Genomic DNA, 21,516 nt, shown 5'->3' with positions numbered 1-21,516 from the left:
GCTCCCTCCGCACTCAGCCTCCCGCGGCGCTCCCTCCGCACCGACTCTCCCTCCGCACTGAGCCTCCCGCGGCGCTCCCTCCGTACCGACTCTCCCGCGACGCTCCCTCCGCACTCAGCCTCCCGCGGTGCTCCCTCCGTACCGACTCTCCCGTGACGCTCCCTCCGCACTCAGCCTCCCGCGACGCTCCCTCCGCACTGAGCCTCCCGCGGCGCTCCCTCCGCACTGAGCCTCCCGCGACGCTCCCTCCGCACCGACTCTCCCGCGGCGCTCCCTCCGTACCGACTCTCCCGCGGCGCTCCCTCCGCACCGACTCTCCCGCGACGCTCCCTCCGCACTGAGCCTCCCGCGGCGCTCCCTCCGCACTCAGCCTCCCGCAGCGCTCCCTCCGCACCGACTCTCGCAGGACGCTACCTCCGCACGGAGCCTCCCGCGAAGGTCCCTCTGCACCGAGCCTCGCGTGGCGCTCCCTCCACACTGAGCCTCCCGCGACGTTTCCTCCGCACTCAGCCTCACGCGGCGCTCCCTCCGTACTGAGCCTCACGCGGCGCTCCCTCCGCACTGAGCCTCCCGCGACGCTCCCTCCGAACAGAGCCTCCGGCGGCGCTCCCTCCGCACTGAGCCTCCCGCGACGCTCCCACCGTACAGAGCCTCGCGCGGCGCTCCCTCCGCACGCAGCCTCCCGCGATGCTCCCTACGCACGGAGCCGCCCGCGACGTTCCCTCCGCACTGACTCTCCCACGACGCTCCCTCCGCACGGAGCCTCCCGCAATGCTCCCTACGCACGGTGCCGCCCGCGACGTTCCCTCCGCACTGACTCTCCCTCAACGCTCCCTCCGCACGGAGCATCAAGCGACGCTCCCTCCGCACTGATTCTCCCGCGACTCTCCCTCCGCACTGACTCTCCCGCGACGCTCCCTCTGCACCGAGCCTCCCGCGGCGCTCCCTCTGCACCGAGCCTCCCGCGGCGCTCCCTCTGCACTGAGCCTCCCGCGGCGCTCCCTCCGCACCCAGCCTCCCGCAGCGCTCCCTCCGCACCAAGCCTCCCGCGGCGCTCCCTCCGCACCAAGCCACCCGCGGCGCTCCCTCTGCACCGAGCCTCCCGCGGCGCTCCCTCTGCACTGAGCCTCCCGCGGCGCTCCCTCCGCACCCAGCCTCCCGCAGCGCTCCCTCCGCACCGACTCACCCGCGACGCTACCTCCGCACTGAGCCTCCCACGGCGCCTCTCGCGACGTTTCCTCCACAGTGAGCCTCCCGCGACGTTTCCTCCGCACTCAGCCTCACGCGGCGCTCCCTCCGTACTGAGCCTCACGCGGCGCTCCCTCAGCACGGAGCATCCCGCGACACTCCCTCCACACGGAGCATCCCGCGACACGCCCTCCACGCTGACTCTCCCGCGACGCTCCCTCCGCACTGAGCCTCCCGCGGCGCTCCCTCCGCACTGAGCCTCCCGCGGCGCTCCCTCCGCACTGAGCCTCCCGCGGCGCTCCCTCCGCACTGAGCCTCCCGCGACGCTCCCTCCGCACTGAGCCTCCCGCGGCGCTCCCTCCGCGCTGACTCTCCCGCGACGCTCCCTCCGCACGGAGCATCCCGCGGCGCTCCCTCCGCACTGACTCTCCCGCAACTTTCCTCCGCACTGACTCTCCCATGACGCTCCCTCCGCACTGACTCTCCCGCGACGCTCCCTACGCACGGAGCCGTCCGCGACGCTCCCTCCGCACTGAGTCTCCCGCGGCGCTCCCTCCGCACTGAGCCTCCCGCGACGTTCCCTCCGCACTGACACTCCCGCGACGCTCCCTCTGCACGGAGCTTCCGGCGGCGCTCCCTCTGCACGGAGCTTCCGGCGGCGCTCCCTCCGCACTGAGCCTCCCACGACGTTCCCTCCGCACTGACTCTCCCGCGACCCTCCCTCCGCACTGACTCTCCCGTGACGCTCCCTCCGCACTGACTCTCCCGCGGCGCTCCCCCCCGCACGGAGTATCCCGCGGCGCTCCCTCCTTACCCAGCCTCCCGCGGCGCTCCCTCCGCAACGAGCCCCCCGCGACGCTCCCTCTGCAACGAGCCCCCCGCGGCGCTCCCTCCGCACGGAGCATCCCGCGACACTCCCTCCGCACTGATTCTCCCGCGTCGCTCCCTCAGCACGGAGCCTCCCGCGACGCTCCCTCCGCACGGAGCCTCCCGCGACGCTCCCACCGCACGGAGCCTCCCGCGACGCTCCCTCCGCACTGACTCTCCCGCGACGCTCCCACCGCACGGAGCCTCCCGCGACGCTCCCTCCGCACTGACTCTCCCGCGACGCTCCCTCCACAACGAGCCCACTGCGGTGCTCCCTCCGCACCGAGCACCCCCGCGGCGCTCCCTCGGCACCGAGCCTCCCGCGGCGCTCCCTCTGCACCGAGCCTCCCGCGGCGCTCCCTCTGCACCGCTCCCTCCGCAACGAGCCCACTGCGGTGCTCCCTCCGCACCGAGCCCCCCCGCGGCGCTCCCTCTGCACCGAGCCTCCCGCGGCGCTCCCTCTGCACCGAGCCTCCCGCGGCGCTCCCTCCGCACCCAGCCTCCCGCGGCGCTCCCTCCGCACCGAGCCTCACGTGGCGCACCCTCTGTACCGAGCCTCCCGCGGCGTTCCCTCCGCACCGCTCCCTCCGCACAGAACCTCCCGCGGCGCTCCCTCTGCACCCAGCCTCCCGCGGCGCTCCCTCTGCACCCAGCCTCCCGCGGCGCTCCCTCCGCACCGAGCCTCACGTGGCGCACCCTCTGTACCGAGCCTCCCGCGACGCTCCCTCCGAACTCAGCCTCCCGCAGCGCTCCCTCCGCACCGACTCTCCCGCGACGCTACCTCCGCACCGACTCTCCCGCGACGCTCCCTCCGCACTGACTCTCCCGCGACGCTACCTCCGCACCGACTCTCCCGCGACGCTCCCTCCGTACCGACTCTCCCGCGACGCTACCTCCGCACCGACTCTCCCGCGACGCTCCCTCCGCACTGACTCTCCCGCGACGCTCCCTCCGCACCGACTCTCCCGCGACGCTACCTCCGCACCGACTCTCCCGCGACGCTCCCTCCGCACTGACTCTCCCGCGACGCTCCCTCTGCACGGAGCATCCCGCGGTGCTCCCTCCGCACTGACTCTCCCGCGGCGCTCCCTCTGCACAGAACCTCCCGCGGCGCCCCCTCCGCACTGAGCCTCCCGCGGCGCTCCCTCTGCACGGAGCATCCCGCGGTGCTCCCTCCGCACTGACTCTCCCGCGGCGCTCCCTCTGCACGGAGCATCCCGCGGTGCTCCCTCCGCACTGACTCTCCCGCGGTGCTCCCTCCGCACTGACTCTCCCGCGGCGCTCCCTCTGCACAGAACCTCCCGCGGCGCTCCCTCCGCACTGAGCCTCCCGCGGCGCTCCCTCCGTACCGACTCTCCCGTGATGCTCCCTCCGCACTCAGCCTCCCGCGGCGCTCCCTCCGCACCGACTCTCCCTCCGCACTGAGCCTCCCGCGGCGCTCCCTCCGTACCGACTCTCCCGCGGCGCTCCCTCCGCACTCAGCCTCCCGCGGTGCTCCCTCCGTACCGACTCTCCCGCGACGCTCCCTCCGCACTCAGCCTCCCGCGGTGCTCCCTCCGTACCGACTCTCCCGTGACGCTCCCTCCGCACTCAGCCTCCCGCGGCGCTCCCTCCGTACCGACTCTCCCGTGACGCTCCCTCCGCACTCAGCCTCCCGCGACGCTCCCTCCGCACTGAGCCTCCCGCGGCGCTCCCTCCGCACTGAGCCTCCCGCGACGCTCCCTCCGCACCGACTCTCCCGCGGCGCTCCCTCCGTACCGACTCTCCCGCGACGCTCCCTCCGTACTGACTCTCCCGCGACGCTCCCTCCGCACAGAACCTCCCGCAGCGCTCCCTCCGCACCGACTCTCCCGCGACGCTCCCTCCGCACTGACTCTCCCGCGACGCTCCCTCCGTACTGACTCTCCCGCGACGCTCCCTCCGCACTGACTCTCCCGCGGCGCTCCCTCCGTACCGACTCACCCGCGACGCTCCCTCCGCACTCAGCCTCCCGCGGCGCTCCCTCCGCACGGAGCATCCCGCGACACTCCCTCCGCACTGAGCCTCCCGCGGCGCTCCCTCCGCACTCAGCCTCCCGCAGCGCTCCCTCCGCACCGACTCTCCCGCGACGCTACCTCCGCACCGACTCTCCCGCGACGCTCCCTCCGCACTGACTCTCCCGCGACGCTACCTCCGCACCGACTCTCCCGCGACGCTCCCTCCGCACCGACTCTCCCGCGACGCTACCTCCGCACCGACTCTCCCGCGACGCTCCCTCCGCACTGACTCTCCCGCGACGCTCCCTCTGCACGGAGCATCCCGCGGTGCTCCCTCCGCACTGACTCTCCCGCGGTGCTCCCTCCGCACTGACTCTCCCGCGACGCTCCCTCTGCACAGAACCTCCCGCGACGCTCCCTCCGCACTCAGCCTCCCGCGGCGCTCCCTCCGCACTGAGCCTCCCGCGGCGCTCCCTCCGTACCGACTCTCCCGTGATGCTCCCTCCGCACTCAGCCTCCCGCGGCGCTCCCTCCGCACCGACTCTCCCTCCGCACTGAGCCTCCCGCGGCGCTCCCTCCGCACTGAGCCTCCCGCGGCGCTCCCTCCGTACCGACTCTCCCGTGATGCTCCCTCCGCACTCAGCCTCCCGCGGCGCTCCCTCCGCACCGACTCTCCCTCCGCACTGAGCCTCCCGCGGCGCTCCCTCCGTACCGACTCTCCCGCGACGCTCCCTCCGCACTCAGCCTCCCGCGGTGCTCCCTCCGTACCGACTCTCCCGTGACGCTCCCTCCGCACTCAGCCTCCCGCGACGCTCCCTCCGCACTGAGCCTCCCGCGGCGCTCCCTCCGCACTGAGCCTCCCGCGACGCTCCCTCCGCACCGACTCTCCCGCGGCGCTCCCTCCGTACCGACTCTCCCGCGGCGCTCCCTCCGCACCGACTCTCCCGCGACGCTCCCTCCGCACTGAGCCTCCCGCGGCGCTCCCTCCGCACTCAGCCTCCCGCGGCGCTCCCTCCGCACTGAGCCTCCCGCGACACTCCCTCCGCACGGAGCCTCCCGCGGCGCTCCCTTCGCACTGAGCCTCCCGCGGCGCTCCCTCCGCACTGAGCCTCCCGCGGCGCTCCCTCCGTACCGACTCTCCCGCGACGCTCCCTCCGCACTGAGCCTCCCGCGGCGCTCCCTCCGTACCGACTCTCCCGTGACGCTCCCTCCGCACTCAGCCTCCCGCAGCGCTCCCTCCGCACCGACTCTCGCAGGACGCTACCTCCGCACGGAGCCTCCCGCGAAGGTCCCTCTGCACTGAGCCTCCCGCGACGTTTCCTCCGCACTCAGCCTCACGCGGTGCTCCCTCCGTACTGAGCCTCACGCGGCGCTCCCTCCGCACTGAGCCTCCCGCGACGCTCCCTCCGAACAGAGCCTCCGGCGGCGCTCCCTCCGCACTGAGCCTCCCGCGACGCTCCCACCGTACAGAGCTTGGCGCGGCGCTCCCTCCGCACGCAGCCTCCCGCGATGCTCCCTACGCACGGAGCCGCCCGCGACGTTCCCTCCGCACTGACTCTCCCACGACGCTCCCTCCGCACGGAGCCTCCCGCAATGCTCCCTACGCACGGTGCCGCCCGCGACGTTCCCTCCGCACTGACTCTCCCTCAACGCTCCCTCCGCACGGAGCATCAAGCGACGCTCCCTCCGCACTGATTCTCCCGCGACTCTCCCTCCGCACTGACTCTCCCGCGACGCTCCCTCTGCACCGAGCCTCCCGCGGCGCTCCCTCTGCACCGAGCCTCCCGCGGCGCTCCCTCTGCACTGAGCCTCCCGCGGCGCTCCCTCCGCACCCAGCCTCCCGCAGCGCTCCCTCCGCACCAAGCCTCCCGCGGCGCTCCCTCCGCACCGAGCCTCCCGCGGCGCTCCCTCTGCACCGAGCCTCCCGCGGCGCTCCCTCTGCACTGAGCCTCCCGCGGCGCTCCCTCCGCACCCAGCCTCCCGCAGCGCTCCCTCCGCACCGACTCACCCGCGACGCTACCTCCGCACTGAGCCTCCCACGGCGCCTCTCGCGACGTTTCCTCCACAGTGAGCCTCCCGCGACGTTTCCTCCGCACTCAGCCTCACGCGGCGCTCCCTCCGTACTGAGCCTCACGCGGCGCTCCCTCAGCACGGAGCATCCCGCGACACTCCCTCCACACGGAGCATCCCGCGACACGCCCTCCACGCTGACTCTCCCGCGACGCTCCCTCCGCACTGAGCCTCCCGCGGCGCTCCCTCCGCACTGAGCCTCCCGCGGCGCTCCCTCCGCACTGAGCCTCCCGCGGCGCTCCCTCCGCACTGAGCCTCCCGCGACGCTCCCTCCGCACTGAGCCTCCCGCGGCGCTCCCTCCACGCTGACTCTCCCGCGACGCTCCCTCCGCACGGAGCATCCCGCGGCGCTCCCTCCGCACTGACTCTCCCGCAACTTTCCTCCGCACTGACTCTCCCATGACGCTCCCTCCGCACTGACTCTCCCGCGACGCTCCCTACGCACGGAGCCGTCCGCGACGCTCCCTCCGCACTGAGCCTCCCGCGGCGCTCCCTCCGCACTGAGCCTCCCGCGACGTTCCCTCCGCACTGACACTCCCGCGACGCTCCCTCTGCACGGAGCTTCCGGCGGCGCTCCCTCTGCACGGAGCTTCCGGCGGCGCTCCCTCCGCACTGAGCCTCCCACGACGTTCCCTCCGCACTGACTCTCCCGCGACCCTCCCTCCGCACTGACTCTCCCGTGACGCTCCCTCCGCACTGACTCTCCCGCGGCACTCCCCCCCGCACGGAGTATCCCGCGGCGCTCCCTCCTTAGCCAGCCTCCCGCGGCGCTCCCTCCGCAACGAGCCCCCCGCGACGCTCCCTCTGCAACGAGCCCCCCGCGGCGCTCCCTCCGCACGGAGCATCCCGCGACACTCCCTCCGCACTGATTCTCCCGCGTCGCTCCCTCAGCACGGAGCCTCCCGCGACGCTCCCTCCGCACGGAGCCTCCCGCGACGCTCCCACCGCACGGAGCCTCCCGCGACGCTCCCTCCGCACTGACTCTCCCGCGACGCTCCCACCGCACGGAGCCTCCCGCGACGCTCCCTCCGCACTGACTCTCCCGCGGCGCTCCCTCCACAACGAGCCCACTGCGGTGCTCCCTCCGCACCGAGCACCCCCGCGGCGCTCCCTCTGCACCGAGCCTCCCGCGGCGCTCCCTCCGCACCGAGCCTCCCGCGGCGCTCCCTCTGCACCGCTCCCTCCGCACCGCTCCCTCCGCAACGAGCCCACTGCGGTGCTCCCTCCGCACCGAGCCCCCCCGCGGCGCTCCCTCTGCACCGAGCCTCCCGCGGCGCTCCCTCCGCACTGAGCCTCCCGCGACGCTCCCACCGTACAGAGCTTGGCGCGGCGCTCCCTCCGCACGCAGCCTCCCGCGATGCTCCCTACGCACGGAGCCGCCCGCGACGTTCCCTCCGCACTGACTCTCCCACGACGCTCCCTCCGCACGGAGCCTCCCGCAATGCTCCCTACGCACGGTGCCGCCCGCGACGTTCCCTCCGCACTGACTCTCCCTCAACGCTCCCTCCGCACGGAGCATCAAGCGACGCTCCCTCCGCACTGATTCTCCCGCGACTCTCCCTCCGCACTGACTCTCCCGCGACGCTCCCTCTGCACCGAGCCTCCCGCGGCGCTCCCTCTGCACCGAGCCTCCCGCGGCGCTCCCTCTGCACTGAGCCTCCCGCGGCGCTCCCTCCGCACCCAGCCTCCCGCAGCGCTCCCTCCGCACCAAGCCTCCCGCGGCGCTCCCTCCGCACCAAGCCTCCCGCGGCGCTCCCTCTGCACCGAGCCTCCCGCGGCGCTCCCTCTGCACTGAGCCTCCCGCGGCGCTCCCTCCGCACCCAGCCTCCCGCAGCGCTCCCTCCGCACCGACTCACCCGCGACGCTACCTCCGCACTGAGCCTCCCACGGCGCCTCTCGCGACGTTTCCTCCACAGTGAGCCTCCCGCGACGTTTCCTCCGCACTCAGCCTCACGCGGCGCTCCCTCCGTACTGAGCCTCACGCGGCGCTCCCTCAGCACGGAGCATCCCGCGACACTCCCTCCACACGGAGCATCCCGCGACACGCCCTCCACGCTGACTCTCCCGCGACGCTCCCTCCGCACTGAGCCTCCCGCGGCGCTCCCTCCGCACTGAGCCTCCCGCGGCGCTCCCTCCGCACTGAGCCTCCCGCGGCGCTCCCTCCGCACTGAGCCTCCCGCGGCGCTCCCTCCACGCTGACTCTCCCGCGACGCTCCCTCCGCACGGAGCATCCCGCGGCGCTCCCTCCGCACTGACTCTCCCGCAACTTTCCTCCGCACTGACTCTCCCATGACGCTCCCTCCGCACTGACTCTCCCGCGACGCTCCCTACGCACGGAGCCGTCCGCGACGCTCCCTCCGCACTGAGCCTCCCGCGGCGCTCCCTCCGCACTGAGCCTCCCGCGACGTTCCCTCCGCACTGACACTCCCGCGACGCTCCCTCTGCACGGAGCTTCCGGCGGCGCTCCCTCTGCACGGAGCTTCCGGCGGCGCTCCCTCCGCACTGAGCCTCCCACGACGTTCCCTCCGCACTGACTCTCCCGCGACCCTCCCTCCGCACTGACTCTCCCGTGACGCTCCCTCCGCACTGACTCTCCCGCGGCGCTCCCCCCCGCACGGAGTATCCCGCGGCGCTCCCTCCTTACCCAGCCTCCCGCGGCGCTCCCTCCGCAACGAGGCCCCCGCGACGCTCCCTCTGCAACGTGCCCCCCGCGGCGCTCCCTCCGCACGGAGCATCCCGCGACACTCCCTCCGCACTGATTCTCCCGCGTCGCTCCCTCAGCACGGAGCCTCCCGCGACGCTCCCTCCGCACGGAGCCTCCCGCGACGCTCCCACCGCACGGAGCCTCCCGCGACGCTCCCTCCGCACTGACTCTCCCGCGACGCTCCCACCGCACGGAGCCTCCCGCGACGCTCCCTCCGCACTGACTCTCCCGCGGCGCTCCCTCCACAACGAGCCCACTGCGGTGCTCCCTCCGCACCGAGCACCCCCGCGGCGCTCCCTCTGCACCGAGCCTCCCGCGGCGCTCCCTCCGCACCGAGCCTCCCGCGGCGCTCCCTCTGCACCGCTCCCTCCGCACCGCTCCCTCCGCAACGAGCCCACTGCGGTGCTCCCTCCGCACCGAGCCCCCCCGCGGCGCTCCCTCTGCACCGAGCCTCCCGCGGCGCTCCCTCTGCACCGAGCCTCCCGCGGCGCTCCCTCCGCACCCAGCCTCCCGCGGCGCTCCCTCCGCACCCAGCCTCCCGCGGCGCTCCCTCCGCACGGAGCCTCCCGCGACGCTCCCACCGCACGGAGCCTCCCGCGACGCTCCCTCCGCACTGACTCTCCCGCGGCGCTCCCTCCACAACGAGCCCACTGCGGTGCTCCCTCCGCACCGAGCCTCCCGCGGCGCTCCCTCTGCACCGAGCCTCCCGCGGCGCTCCCTCTGCACCGAGCCTCCCGCGGCGCTCCCTCCGCACCGAGCCTCACGTGGCGCACCCTCCGTACCGACTCTCCCGTGACGCTCCCTCCGCACTCAGCCTCCCGCAGCGCTCCCTCCGCACCGACTCTCCCACGACGCTCCCTCCGCACTGACTCTCCCGCGGCGCTCCCCCCGCACGGAGTGTCCCGCGGCGCTCCCTCCTTACCCAGCCTCCCGCGGCGCTCCCTCCGCAACGAGCCCCCCGCGGCGCTCCCTCCGCAACGAGCCCCCCGCGACGCTCCCTCTGCAACGAGCCCCCCGCGGCGCTCCCTCCGCACGGAGCATCCCGCGACACTCCCTCCGCACTGATTCTCCCGCCTCGCTCCCTCCGCACAGAGCCTCCCGCGACGCTCCCACCGCACTGACTCTCCCGCGGCGCTCCCTCTGCACCGAGCCTCCCGCGGCGCTCCCTCCGCACCGAGCCTCCCGCGGCGCTCCCTCCGCACCGAGCCTCCCGCGGCGCTCCCTCCGCACCCAGCCTCCCGCGGCGCTCCCTCCGCACCCAGCCTCCCGCTGCGCTCCCTCCGCACCCAGCCTCCCGCGGCGCTCCCTCCGCACCCAGCCTCCCGCGGCGCTCCCTCCGCACCGCTCCCTCTGCACCGAGCCTCCCGCGGCGCTCCCTCTGCACCCAGCCTCCCGCGGCGCTCCCTCCGCACCCAGCCTCCCGCGGCGCTCCCTCCGCACTCAGCCTCCCGTGGCGCTCCCTCCGCACTCAGCCTCCCGCAGCGCTCCCTCCGCACCGACTCTCCCGCGACGCTCCCTCCGCACTGACTCTCCCGCGACGCTACCTCCGCACCGACTCTCCCGCGACGCTCCCTCCGCACCGACTCTCCCGCGACGCTACCTCCGCACCGACTCTCCCGCGACGCTCCCTCCGCACTGACTCTCCCGCGACGCTCCCTCTGCACGGAGCCTCCCGCGGCTCTCCCTCCGTACCGGCTCTCCCGCGACGCTCCCTCCGCACTCAGCCTCCCGCGGTGCTCCCTCCGTACCGACTCTCCCGTGACGCTCCCTCCGCACTCAGCCTCCCGCGACGCTCCCTCCGCACTGAGCCTCCCGCGGCGCTCCCTCCGCACTGAGCCTCCCGCGACGCTCCCTCCGCACCGACTCTCCCGCGGCGCTCCCTCCGTACCGACTCTCCCGCGGCGCTCCCTCCGCACCGACTCTCCCGCGACGCTCCCTCCGCACTGAGCCTCCCGCGGCGCTCCCTCCGCACTCAGCCTCCCGCGGCGCTCCCTCCGCACTGAGCCTCCCGCGACACTCCCTCCGCACGGAGCCTCCCGCGGCGCTCCCTTCGCTCTGAGCCTCCCGCGGCGCTCCCTCCGCACTGAGCCTCCCGCGGCGCTCCCTCCGTACCGACTCTCCCGCGACGCTCCCTCCGCACTGAGCCTCCCGCGGCGCTCCCTCCGTACCGACTCTCCCGTGACGCTCCCTCCGCACTCAGCCTCCCGCAGCGCTCCCTCCGCACCGACTCTCGCAGGACGCTACCTCCGCACGGAGCCTCCCGCGAAGGTCCCTCTGCACCGAGCCTCGCGTGGCGCTCCCTCCACACTGAGCCTCCCGCGACGTTTCCTCCGCACTCAGCCTCACGCGGCGCTCCCTCCGTACTGAGCCTCACGCGGCGCTCCCTCCGCACTGAGCCTCCCGCGACGCTCCCTCCGAACAGAGCCTCCGGCGGCGCTCCCTCCGCACTGAGCCTCCCGCGACGCTCCCACCGTACAGAGCTTGGCGCGGCGCTCCCTCCGCACGCAGCCTCCCGCGATGCTCCCTACGCACGGAGCCGCCCGCGACGTTCCCTCCGCACTGACTCTCCCACGACGCTCCCTCCGCATGGAGCCTCCCGCAATGCTCCCTACGCACGGTGCCGCCCGCGACGTTCCCTCCGCACTGACTCTCCCTCAACGCTCCCTCCGCACGGAGCATCAAGCGACGCTCCCTCCGCACTGATTCTCCCGCGACTCTCCCTCCGCACTGACTCTCCCGCGACGCTCCCTCTGCACCGAGCCTCCCGCGGCGCTCCCTCTGCACCGAGCCTCCCGCGGCGCTCCCTCTGCACTGAGCCTCCCGCGGCGCTCCCTCCGCACCAAGCCTCCCGCAGCGCTCCCTCCGCACCAAGCCTCCCGCGGCGCTCCCTCCGCACCGAGCCTCCCGCGGCGCTCCCTCCGCACCAAGCCTCCCGCGGCGCTCCCTCTGCACCGAGCCTCCCGCGGCGCTCCCTCTGCACCGAGCCTCCCGCGGCGCTCCCTCTGCACTGAGCCTCCCGCAGCGCTCCCTCCGCACCAAGCCTCCCGCGGCGCTCCCTCCGCACCAAGCCTCCCGCGGCGCTCCCTCTGCACCGAGCCTCCCGCGGCGCTCCCTCTGCACTGAGCCTCCCGCGGCGTTCCCTCCGCACCCAGCCTCCCGCAGCGCTCCCTCCGCACCGACTCACCCGCGACGCTACCTCCGCACTGAGCCTCCCACGGCGCCTCTCGCGACGTTTCCTCCACAGTGAGCCTCCCGCGACGTTTCCTCCGCACTCAGCCTCACGCGGCGCTCCCTCCGTACTGAGCCTCACGCGGCGCTCCCTCAGCACGGAGCATCCCGCGACACTCCCTCCACACGGAGCATCCCGCGACACGCCCTCCACGCTGACTCTCCCGCGACGCTCCCTCCGCACTGAGCCTCCCGCGGCGCTCCCTCCGCACTGAGCCTCCCGCGGCGCTCCCTCCGCACTGAGCCTCCCGCGGCGCTCCCTCCGCACTGAGCCTCCCGCGGCGCTCCCTCCGCACTGAGCCTCCCGCGACGCTCCCTCCGCACTGAGCCTCCCGCGGCGCTCCCTCCACGCTGACTCTCCCGCGACGCTCCCTCCGCACGGAGCATCCCGCGGCGCTCCCTCCGCACTGACTCTCCCGCAACTTTCCTCCGCACTGACTCTCCCATGACGCTCCATCCGCACTGACTCTCCCGCGACGCTCCCTACGCACGGAGCCGTCCGCGACGCTCCCTCCGCACTGAGCCTCCCGCGGCGCTCCCTCCGCACTGAGCCTCCCGCGACGTTCCCTCCGCACTGACACTCCCGCGACGCTCCCTCTGCACGGAGCTTCCGGCGGCGCTCCCTCTGCACGGAGCTTCCGGCGGCGCTCCCTCCGCACTGAGCCTCCCACGACGTTCCCTCCGCACTGACTCTCCCGCGACCCTCCCTCCGCACTGACTCTCCCGTGACGCTCCCTCCGCACTGACTCTCCCGCGGCGCTCCCCCCCGCACGGAGTATCCCGCGGCGCTCCCTCCTTACCCAGCCTCCCGCGGCGCTCCCTCCGCAACGAGCCCCCCGCGGCGCTCCCTCCGCACGGAGCATCCCGCGACACTCCCTCCGCACTGATTCTCCCGCGTCGCTCCCTCAGCACGGAGCCTCCCGCGACGCTCCCTCCGCACGGAGCCTCCCGCGACGCTCCCACCGCACGGAGCCTCCCGCGACGCTCCCTCCGCACTGACTCTCCCGCGACGCTCCCACCGCACGGAGCCTCCCGCGACGCTCCCTCCGCACTGACTCTCCCGCGGCGCTCCCTCCACAACGAGCCCACTGCGGTGCTCCCTCCGCACCGAGCACCCCCGCGGCGCTCCCTCTGCACCGAGCCTCCCGCGGCGCTCCCTCCGCACCGAGCCTCCCGCGGCGCTCCCTCTGCACCGCTCCCTCCGCACCGCTCCCTCCGCAACGAGCCCACTGCGGTGCTCCCTCCGCACCGAGCCCCCCCGCGGCGCTCCCTCTGCACCGAGCCTCCCGCGGCGCTCCCTCTGCACCGAGCCTCCCGCGGCGCTCCCTCCGCACCCAGCCTCCCGCGGCGCTCCCTCCGCACCCAGCCTCCCGCGGCGCTCCCTCCGCACGGAGCCTCCCGCGACGCTCCCACCGCACGGAGCCTCCCGCGACGCTCCCTCCGCACTGACTCTCCCGCGGCGCTCCCTCCACAACGAGCCCACTGCGGTGCTCCCTCCGCACCGAGCCTCCCGCGGCGCTCCCTCTGCACCGAGCCTCCCGCGGCGCTCCCTCTGCACCGAGCCTCCCGCGGCGCTCCCTCCGCACCGAGCCTCACGTGGCGCACCCTCCGTACCGACTCTCCCGTGACGCTCCCTCCGCACTCAGCCTCCCGCAGCGCTCCCTCCGCACCGACTCTCCCACGACGCTCCCTCCGCACTGACTCTCCCGCGGCGCTCCCCCCGCACGGAGTGTCCCGCGGCGCTCCCTCCTTACCCAGCCTCCCGCGGCGCTCCCTCCGCAACGAGCCCCCCGCGGCGCTCCCTCCGCAACGAGCCCCCCGCGACGCTCCCTCTGCAACGAGCCCCCCGCGGCGCTCCCTCCGCACGGAGCATCCCGCGACACTCCCTCTGCACTGATTCTCCCGCCTCGCTCCCTCCGCACAGAGCCTCCCGCGACGCTCCCACCGCACTGACTCTCCCGCGGCGCTCCCTCTGCACCGAGCCTCCCGCGGCGCTCCCTCCGCACCGAGCCTCCCGCGGCGCTCCCTCCGCACCCAGCCTCCCGCGGCGCTCCCTCCGAACCCAGCCTCCCGCGGCGCTCCCTCCGCACCCAGCCTCCCGCGGCGCTCCCTCCGCACCCAGCCTCCCGCGGCGCTCCCTCCGCACCGCTCCCTCTGCACCGAGCCTCCCGCGGCGCTCCCTCCGCACCCAGCCTCCCGCGGCGCTCCCTCCGCACCCAGCCTCCCGCGGCGCTCCCTCTGCACCCAGCCTCCCGCGGCGCTCCCTCCGCACCCAGCCTCCCGCGGCGTTCCCTCCGCACCGCTCCCTCTGCACCGAGCCTCCCGCGGCGCTCCCTCCGCACCCAGCCTCCCGCGGCGTTCCCTCCGCACCGCTCCCTCTGCACCGAGCCTCCCGCGGCGCTCCCTCTGCACCGAGCCTCCCGCGGCGCTCCCTCCGCACCGCTCCCTCTGCACCGAGCCTCCCGCGGCGCTCCCTCCGCACCCAGCCTCCCGCGGCGTTCCCTCCGCACCGCTCCCTCTGCACCGAGCCTCCCGCGGCGCTCCCTCCGCACCGAGCCTCCCGCGGCGCTCCCTCCGCACCCAGCCTCCCACGGCGTTCCCTCCGCACCGCTCCCTCTGCACTGAGCCTCCCGCGGCGCTCCCTCCGCACCGCTCCCTCTGCACCGAGCCTCCCGCGGCGCTCCCTCCGCACCCAGCCTCCCGCGGCGTTCCCTCTGCACCGAGCCTCCCGCGGCGCTCCCTCCGCACTGAGCCTCCCGCGGCGCTCCCTCCGCACCCAGCCTCCCGCGGCGTTCCCTCTGCACCGAGCCTCCCGCGGCGCTCCCTCCGCACTGAGCCTCCCGCGGCGCTCCCTCCGCACTGAGCCTCCCGCGGCGCTCCCTCTGCACCGAGCCTCCCGCGGCGTTCCCTCTGCACCCAGCCTCCCGCGACGCTCCCTCTGCACCCAGCCTCCCGCGGCGCTCCCTCCGCACCGAGCCTCCCGCGGCGTTCCCTCCGCACCGAGCCTCCCGCGGCGCTACCTCCGCACCCAGCCTCCCGCGGCGCTACCTCCGCACCGAGCCTCCCGCGGCGCTACCTCCGCACCCAGCCTCCCGCGGCGCTACCTCCGCACACAGCCTCCCGCGGCGCTACCTCCGCACAGAACCTCCCGCAGCGCTCCCTCCGCACCGACTCTCCCGCGACGCTACCTCCGCACGGAGCCTCCCGCGACGCTCCCTCTGCACGGAGCATCCCGCGGTGCTCCCTCCGCACTCAGCCTCCTGCGGCGCTCCCTCCGTACCGACTCTCCCGCGACGCTCCCTCAGCACTCCCTCCGCACGGAGCATCCCGAGACACTCCCTCCGCACGGAGCATCCCGCGACGCTCCCTCCGCACTCAGCCTCCCGCGGCGCTCCCTCCGCACGGAGCATCCCGCGACACTCCCTCCGCACGGAGCCTCCCGCGGCGCTCCCTCCGCACGGAGCCTCCCGTGGCGCTCCCTCCGCACTGAGCCTCCCGTGGCGCTCCCTCCGCACTGAGCCTCCCGCGGCGCTCCCTCCGCACTGAGCCTCCCGCGGCGCTCCCTCCGCACTAAGCCTCCCGGGGCGCTCCCTCCGCACTGAGCCTCCCGCGACACTCCCTGCGCACGGAGCCTCCCGCGGCGCTCCCTCCGCACTGAGCCTCCCGCGGCGCTCCCTCCGCACTGAGCCTCCCGCGGCGCTCCCTCCGCACTGAGCCTCCCGCGACGCTCCCTCCGCACTCAGCCTCCCGCAGCGCTCCCTCCGCACTCAGCCTCCCGCGGCGCTCCCTCCGTACCGACTCTCCCGTGACGCTCCCTCCGCACTCAGCCTCCCGCAGCGCTCCCTCCGCACCGACTCTCGCGCGACGCTACCTCCGCACGGAGCCTCCCGCGACGGTCCCTCCGCACTGAGCCTCCCACGACGTTTCCTTCGCACTCAGCCTCCCGCGGCGCTCCCTCCGCAACGAGCCCCCCGCGGCGCTCCCTCCGCACGGAGCATCCCGCGACACTCCCTCCACACTGACTCTCCTGCGTGTGGAGGGAACGTCGCAAGCAACACCGTGCGTAGGGAGCATTGCGGCAGGCTCCGTGCGGAGGGACGTTGCGGGAGAGTCAGCGTGGAGGGCGTGTCACTGACCCTCCCGCGACGCTCCCTCCGCACGGAGCCTCCTGCCACGTTCCCTCCGCACTGACTCGCCCGCTACGCTCCCTCCGCACTGACTCTCCCGTGACGCTCCCTCCGCACTGACTCTGCCGCGACAGTCCCTCCGCACGGAGCCTGCCGCGACAGTCCCTCCGCACGGAGCCTGCCGCGACGTTCCCTCCGCACTGACTCTCCCGTGACGCTCCCTCCGCACTGACTCTGCCGCGACAGTCCCTCCGCACGGAGCCTCCTGCGACGTTCCCTCCGCACTGACTCTCCCGCGACAGTCCCTCCGCACGGAGCCTGCCGCGACATTCTCTCCGCACTGACTCTCCCGCGACAGTCCCTCCGCACGGAGCCTCCTGCCACGTTCCCTCCGCACTGACACTCCCGTGACGCTCCCTCCGCACTGACACTCCCGCGACGCTCCCTCCGCACGGAGCCTCCTGCCACGTTCCCTCCGCACTGACTCGCCCGCTACGCTCCCTCCGCACTGACTCTCCCGTGACGCTCCCTCCGCACTGACTCTGCCGCGACGTTCCCTCCGCACTGACTCTCCCGTGACGCTCCCTCCGCACTGACTCTGCCGCGACAGTCCCTCCGCACGGAGCCTCCCGCGACGTTCCCTCCGCACTGACTCTCCCGCGACAGTCCCTCCGCACGGAGCCTGCCGCGACGTTCCCTCCGCACTGACACTCCCGCGACGCTCCCTCTGCACGGAGCCTGCCGCGACGTTCCCTCCGCACTGACACTCCCGCGACGCTCCCTCTGCACGGAGCTTCCGGCGACGCTCCCTCCGCACTGACTCTCCCGTGACGCTCCCTCCGCACTGACTCTCCCGCGGCGCTACTCCCGCACGGAGAATCCCGCGGCGCTCCCTCCGCACCCAGCCTCCCGCGGCGCTCCCTCCGCACGCACTCTCCTGCGGCGCTCCCTCCACAACGGGCCCCCTGCGGTGCTCCCTCCACAACGGGCCCCCTGCGGTGCTCCCTCCGCACCGAGCCCCCACGCGGCGTTCCCTCCGCACCGCTCCCTCCGCAACGAGCCCCCCGCGGCGCTCCCTCCGCACCGAGCCTCCCGCGGCGCTCCCTCTGCACAGAACCTCCCGCGGGGCTCCCTCCGCACCGAGCCCCCACGCGGCGTTCCCTCCGCACCGCTCCCTCCGCAACGAGCCCCCCGCGGCGCTCCCTCCGCAACGAGCCCCCCGCGGCGCTCCCTCCGCACCGAGCCTCCCGCGGCGCTACCTACGTACTGCGCCTTCCGCGGCGCTCCCTTCGCCCAGCTTCCCGCAGCGCTCCCTCCGCACCGACTCTCCCGCGACGCTACCTCCGCACGGAGCCTCCCGCGACGGTCCCTCCGCACGGAGCCTCCTGCGACGCCTCCCGCGACATTTCCTCTGCACTGAGCCTCCCGCGGCGCCTCCCGCGGCGTTCCCTCCGCACAGAGCCTCACGCGGCGCTCCCTCAGCACGGAGCATCCCGCGACACTCCCTCCACACGGAGCATCCCGTGACACGCTCTCCACGCTGACTCTCCCGCGACGCTCCCTCCGCACTGACTCTCCCGCGACGCTCCCTCCGCACGGATCCTCCCGCAATGCTCCCAACGCACGGTGCCGCTCGCGACGTTCCCTCCACACTGACTCTCCCGCAACGCTCCCTCCACACGGAGCATTCCGCGTCGCTCCCTCCGCACTGACTCTCCTGCAACGCTCCCTCCGCACGGAGCATCCCGCGACGCTCCCTCCGCACTGATTCTCCCGCGACTCTCCCTCCGCACTGACTCTCTCGTGACGCTCCCCCCACACGGAGTATCCCGCGGCGCTCACTCCGCACCCAGCCTCCCGCGGTGCTCCCTCCGCAACGAGCCCCCTCCGCATGGAGCATCCCGCGACACTCCCTCCGCACTGACTCTCCCGCGTCGCTCCCTCCGCACTGACTCTCCCGCAATGCTCCCTCCGCACGGAGCCTCCCGCGACGCTCCCTCCGCACTGACTCTCCCGCGTCGCTCCCTCCACAACGAGCCCCCTGCGGTGCTCCCTCCGCACCGAGCACCCCCGCGGCGTTCCCTCCGCACCGCTCCCTCCGCAACGAGCACCCCGCGGCGCTCCCTCCGCAACGAGCCCCCCGCGGCGCTCCCTCCGCACCCAGCCTCCCGCGGCGCTACCTCCGTACTGACACTCCCGCGACGCTCCCTCTGCACGGAGTGTCCGGCGACGCTCCCTCCGCACTGACTCTCCCACGACGCTCCCTCCGCACTGACTCTCCCACGACGCTCCCTCCGCACTGACTCTCCCACGACGCTCCCTCCGCACTGACTCTCCCACGACGCTCCCTCCGCACTGACTCTCCCGCGACGCTCCCTCTGCACGGAGCGTCCAGCGACGCTCCCTCCGCACTGACTCTCCCACGACGCTCCCTCCGCACGGAGCCTCTTGCGACGCTCCCTACACACGTAGCCGCCCGCGACGCTCCCTCCTCACTGACTCCCCCACGACGCTCCCTCCGCACGGAGCCTCTTCCGACTCTCCCTACACACGTAGCCGCCCGCGACGTTCCCTCCGCACTGACTCTCGAGCGACGCTCCCTCCGCACTGACTCTCGAGCGACGCTCCCTCCTCACTGACTCCCCCACGACGCTCCCTCCGCACGGAGCCTCTTGCGACGCTCCCTACACGCTGACTCTCCCGCGACGCTCCCTTCCGCACGGAGCCTCCTGCGGCGCTCCCTCCGCACTGACTCTCGAGCAACGATCCCTCCTCACTGACTCCCCCACGACGCTCCCTCCGCACGGAGCCTCTTGCGACGCTCCCTACACGCTGACTCTCCCGCGACGCTCCCTTCCGCACGGAGCCTCCTGCGGCGCTCCCTCCACACTGACTCTCCTGCGTGTGGAGGGAACGTCGCAAGCAACACCGTGCGTAGGGAGCATTGCGGGAGGCTCCGTGCGGAGGGACGTTGCGGGAGAGTCAGCGTGGAGGGCGTGTCACTGACCCTCCCGCGACGCTCCCTCCGCACGGAGCCTCCTGCCACGTCCCCTCCGCACTGACTCGCCCGCTACGCTCCCTCCGCACTGACTCTCCCGTGACGCTCCCTCCGCACTGACTCTGCCGCGACAGTCCCTCCGCACGGAGCCTGCCGCGACGTTCCCTCCGCACTGACTCTGCCGCGACAGTCCCTCCGCACGGAGCCTGCCGCGACGTTCCCTCCGCACTGACACTCCCGCGACGCTCCCTCTGCACGGAGCCTGCCGCGACGTTCCCTCCGCACTGACACTCCCGCGACGCTCCCTCTGCACGGAGCTTCCGGCGACGCTCCCTCCGCACTGACTCTCCCGTGACGCTCCCTCCGCACTGACTCTCCCGCGGCGCTACTCCCGCACGGAGAATCCCGCGGCGCTCCCTCCGCACCCAGCCTCCCGCGGCGCTCCCTCCGCACGGAGCATCCCGCGACGCTCCCTCCGCACGCACTCTCCTGCGGCGCTCCCTCCACAACGGGCCCCCTGCGGTGCTCCCTCCACAACGGGCCCCCTGCGGTGCTCCCTCCGCACCGAGCCCCCACGCGGCGTTCCCTCCGCACCGCTCCCTCCGCAACGAGCCCCCCGCGGCGCTCCCTCCGCACCGAGCCTCCCGCGGCGCTCCCTCTGCACAGAACCTCCCGCGGGGCTCCCTCCGCACCGAGCCCCCACGCGGCGTTCCCTCCGCACCGCTCCCTCCGCAACGAGCCCCCCGCGGCGCTCCCTCCGCAACGAGCCCCCCGCGGCGCTCCCTCCGCACCGAGCCTCCCGCGGCGCTACCTACGTACTGCGCCTTCCGCGGCGCTCCCTTCGCCCAGCTTCCCGCAGCGCTCCCTCCGCACCGACTCTCCCGCGACGCTACCTCCGCACGGAGCCTCCCGCGACGGTCCCTCCGCACGGAGCCTCCTGCGACGCCTCCCGCGACATTTCCTCTGCACTGAGCCTCCCGCGGCGCCTCCCGCGGCGTTCCCTCCGCACAGAGCCTCACGCGGCGCTCCCTCAGCACGGAGCATCCCGCGACACTCCCTCCACACGGAGCATCCCGTGACACGCTCTCCACGCTGACTCTCCCGCGACGCTCCCTCCGCACTGACTCTCCCGCGACGCTCCCTCCGCACGGATCCTCCCGCAATGCTCCCAACGCACGGTGCCGCTCGCGACGTTCCCTCCACACTGACTCTCCCGCAACGCTCCCTCCACACGGAGCATTCCGCGTCGCTCCCTCCGCACTGACTCTCCTGCAACGCTCCCTCCGCACGGAGCATCCCGCGACGCTCCCTCCGCACTGATTCTCCCGCGACTCTCCCTCCGCACTGACTCTCTCGTGACGCTCCCCCCGCACGGAGTATCCCGCGGCGCTCACTCCGCACCCAGCCTCCCGCGGTGCTCCCTCCGCAACGAGCCCCCTCCGCATGGAGCATCCCGCGACACTCCCTCCGCACTGACTCTCCCGCGTCGCTCCCTCCGCACTGACTCTCCCGCAATGCTCCCTCCGCACGGAGCCTCCCGCGACGCTCCCTCCGCACTGACTCTCCCGCGTCGCTCCCTCCACAACGAGCCCCCTGCGGTGGTCCCTCCGCACCGAGCACCCCCGCGGCGTTCCCTCCGCACCGCTCCCTCCGCAACGAGCACCCCGCGGCGCTCCCTCCGCAACGAGCCCCCCGCGGCGCTCCCTCCGCACCCAGCCTCCCGCGGCGCTACCTCCGTACTGACACTCCCGCGACGCTCCCTCTGCACGGAGTGTCCGGCGACGCTCCCTCCGCACTGACTCTCCCGCGACGTTCCCTCCGCACTGACACTCCCGTGACGCTCCCTCCGCACTGACTCTCCCGTGACGCTCCCTCCGCACTGACTCTCCCACGACGCTCCCTCCGCACTGACTCTCCCACGACGCTCCCTCCGCACTGACTCTCCCACGACGCTCCCTCCGCACTGACTCTCCCACGACGCTCCCTCCGCACTGACTCTCCCGCGACGCTCCCTCTGCACGGAGCGTCCAGCGACGCTCCCTCCGCACTGACTCTCCCACGACGCTCCCTCCGCACGGAGCCTCTTGCGACGCTCCCTACACACGTAGCCGCCCGCGACGCTCCCTCCTCACTGACTCCCCCACGACGCTCCCTCCGCACGGAGCCTCTTCCGACTCTCCCTACACACGTAGCCGCCCGCGACGTTCCCTCCGCACTGACTCTCGAGCGACGCTCCCTCCGCACTGACTCTCGAGCGACGCTCCCTCCTCACTGACTCCCCCACGACGCTCCCTCCGCACGGAGCCTCTTGCGACGCTCCCTACACGCTGACTCTCCCGCGACGCTCCCTTCCGCACG

General features: G+C 73.9%; 1 protein-coding gene across 2 annotated transcripts in view; it reads right to left on the bottom strand.

The window, feature by feature from the left end:
- Positions 1-21,516, bottom strand: part of xrcc1 (X-ray repair complementing defective repair in Chinese hamster cells 1) — a 112,361-nt gene that overhangs the window by 71,612 nt on the left and 19,233 nt on the right. The gene's annotated exons all lie outside the window — the stretch shown is intronic.

This window comes from Scyliorhinus torazame, chromosome 12 (genome assembly GCF_047496885.1).
Source record: "Scyliorhinus torazame isolate Kashiwa2021f chromosome 12, sScyTor2.1, whole genome shotgun sequence".
Lineage (NCBI taxonomy): Eukaryota > Metazoa > Chordata > Chondrichthyes > Carcharhiniformes > Scyliorhinidae > Scyliorhinus > Scyliorhinus torazame.
This window is presented reverse-complemented; position numbering and strand designations above follow the sequence as displayed.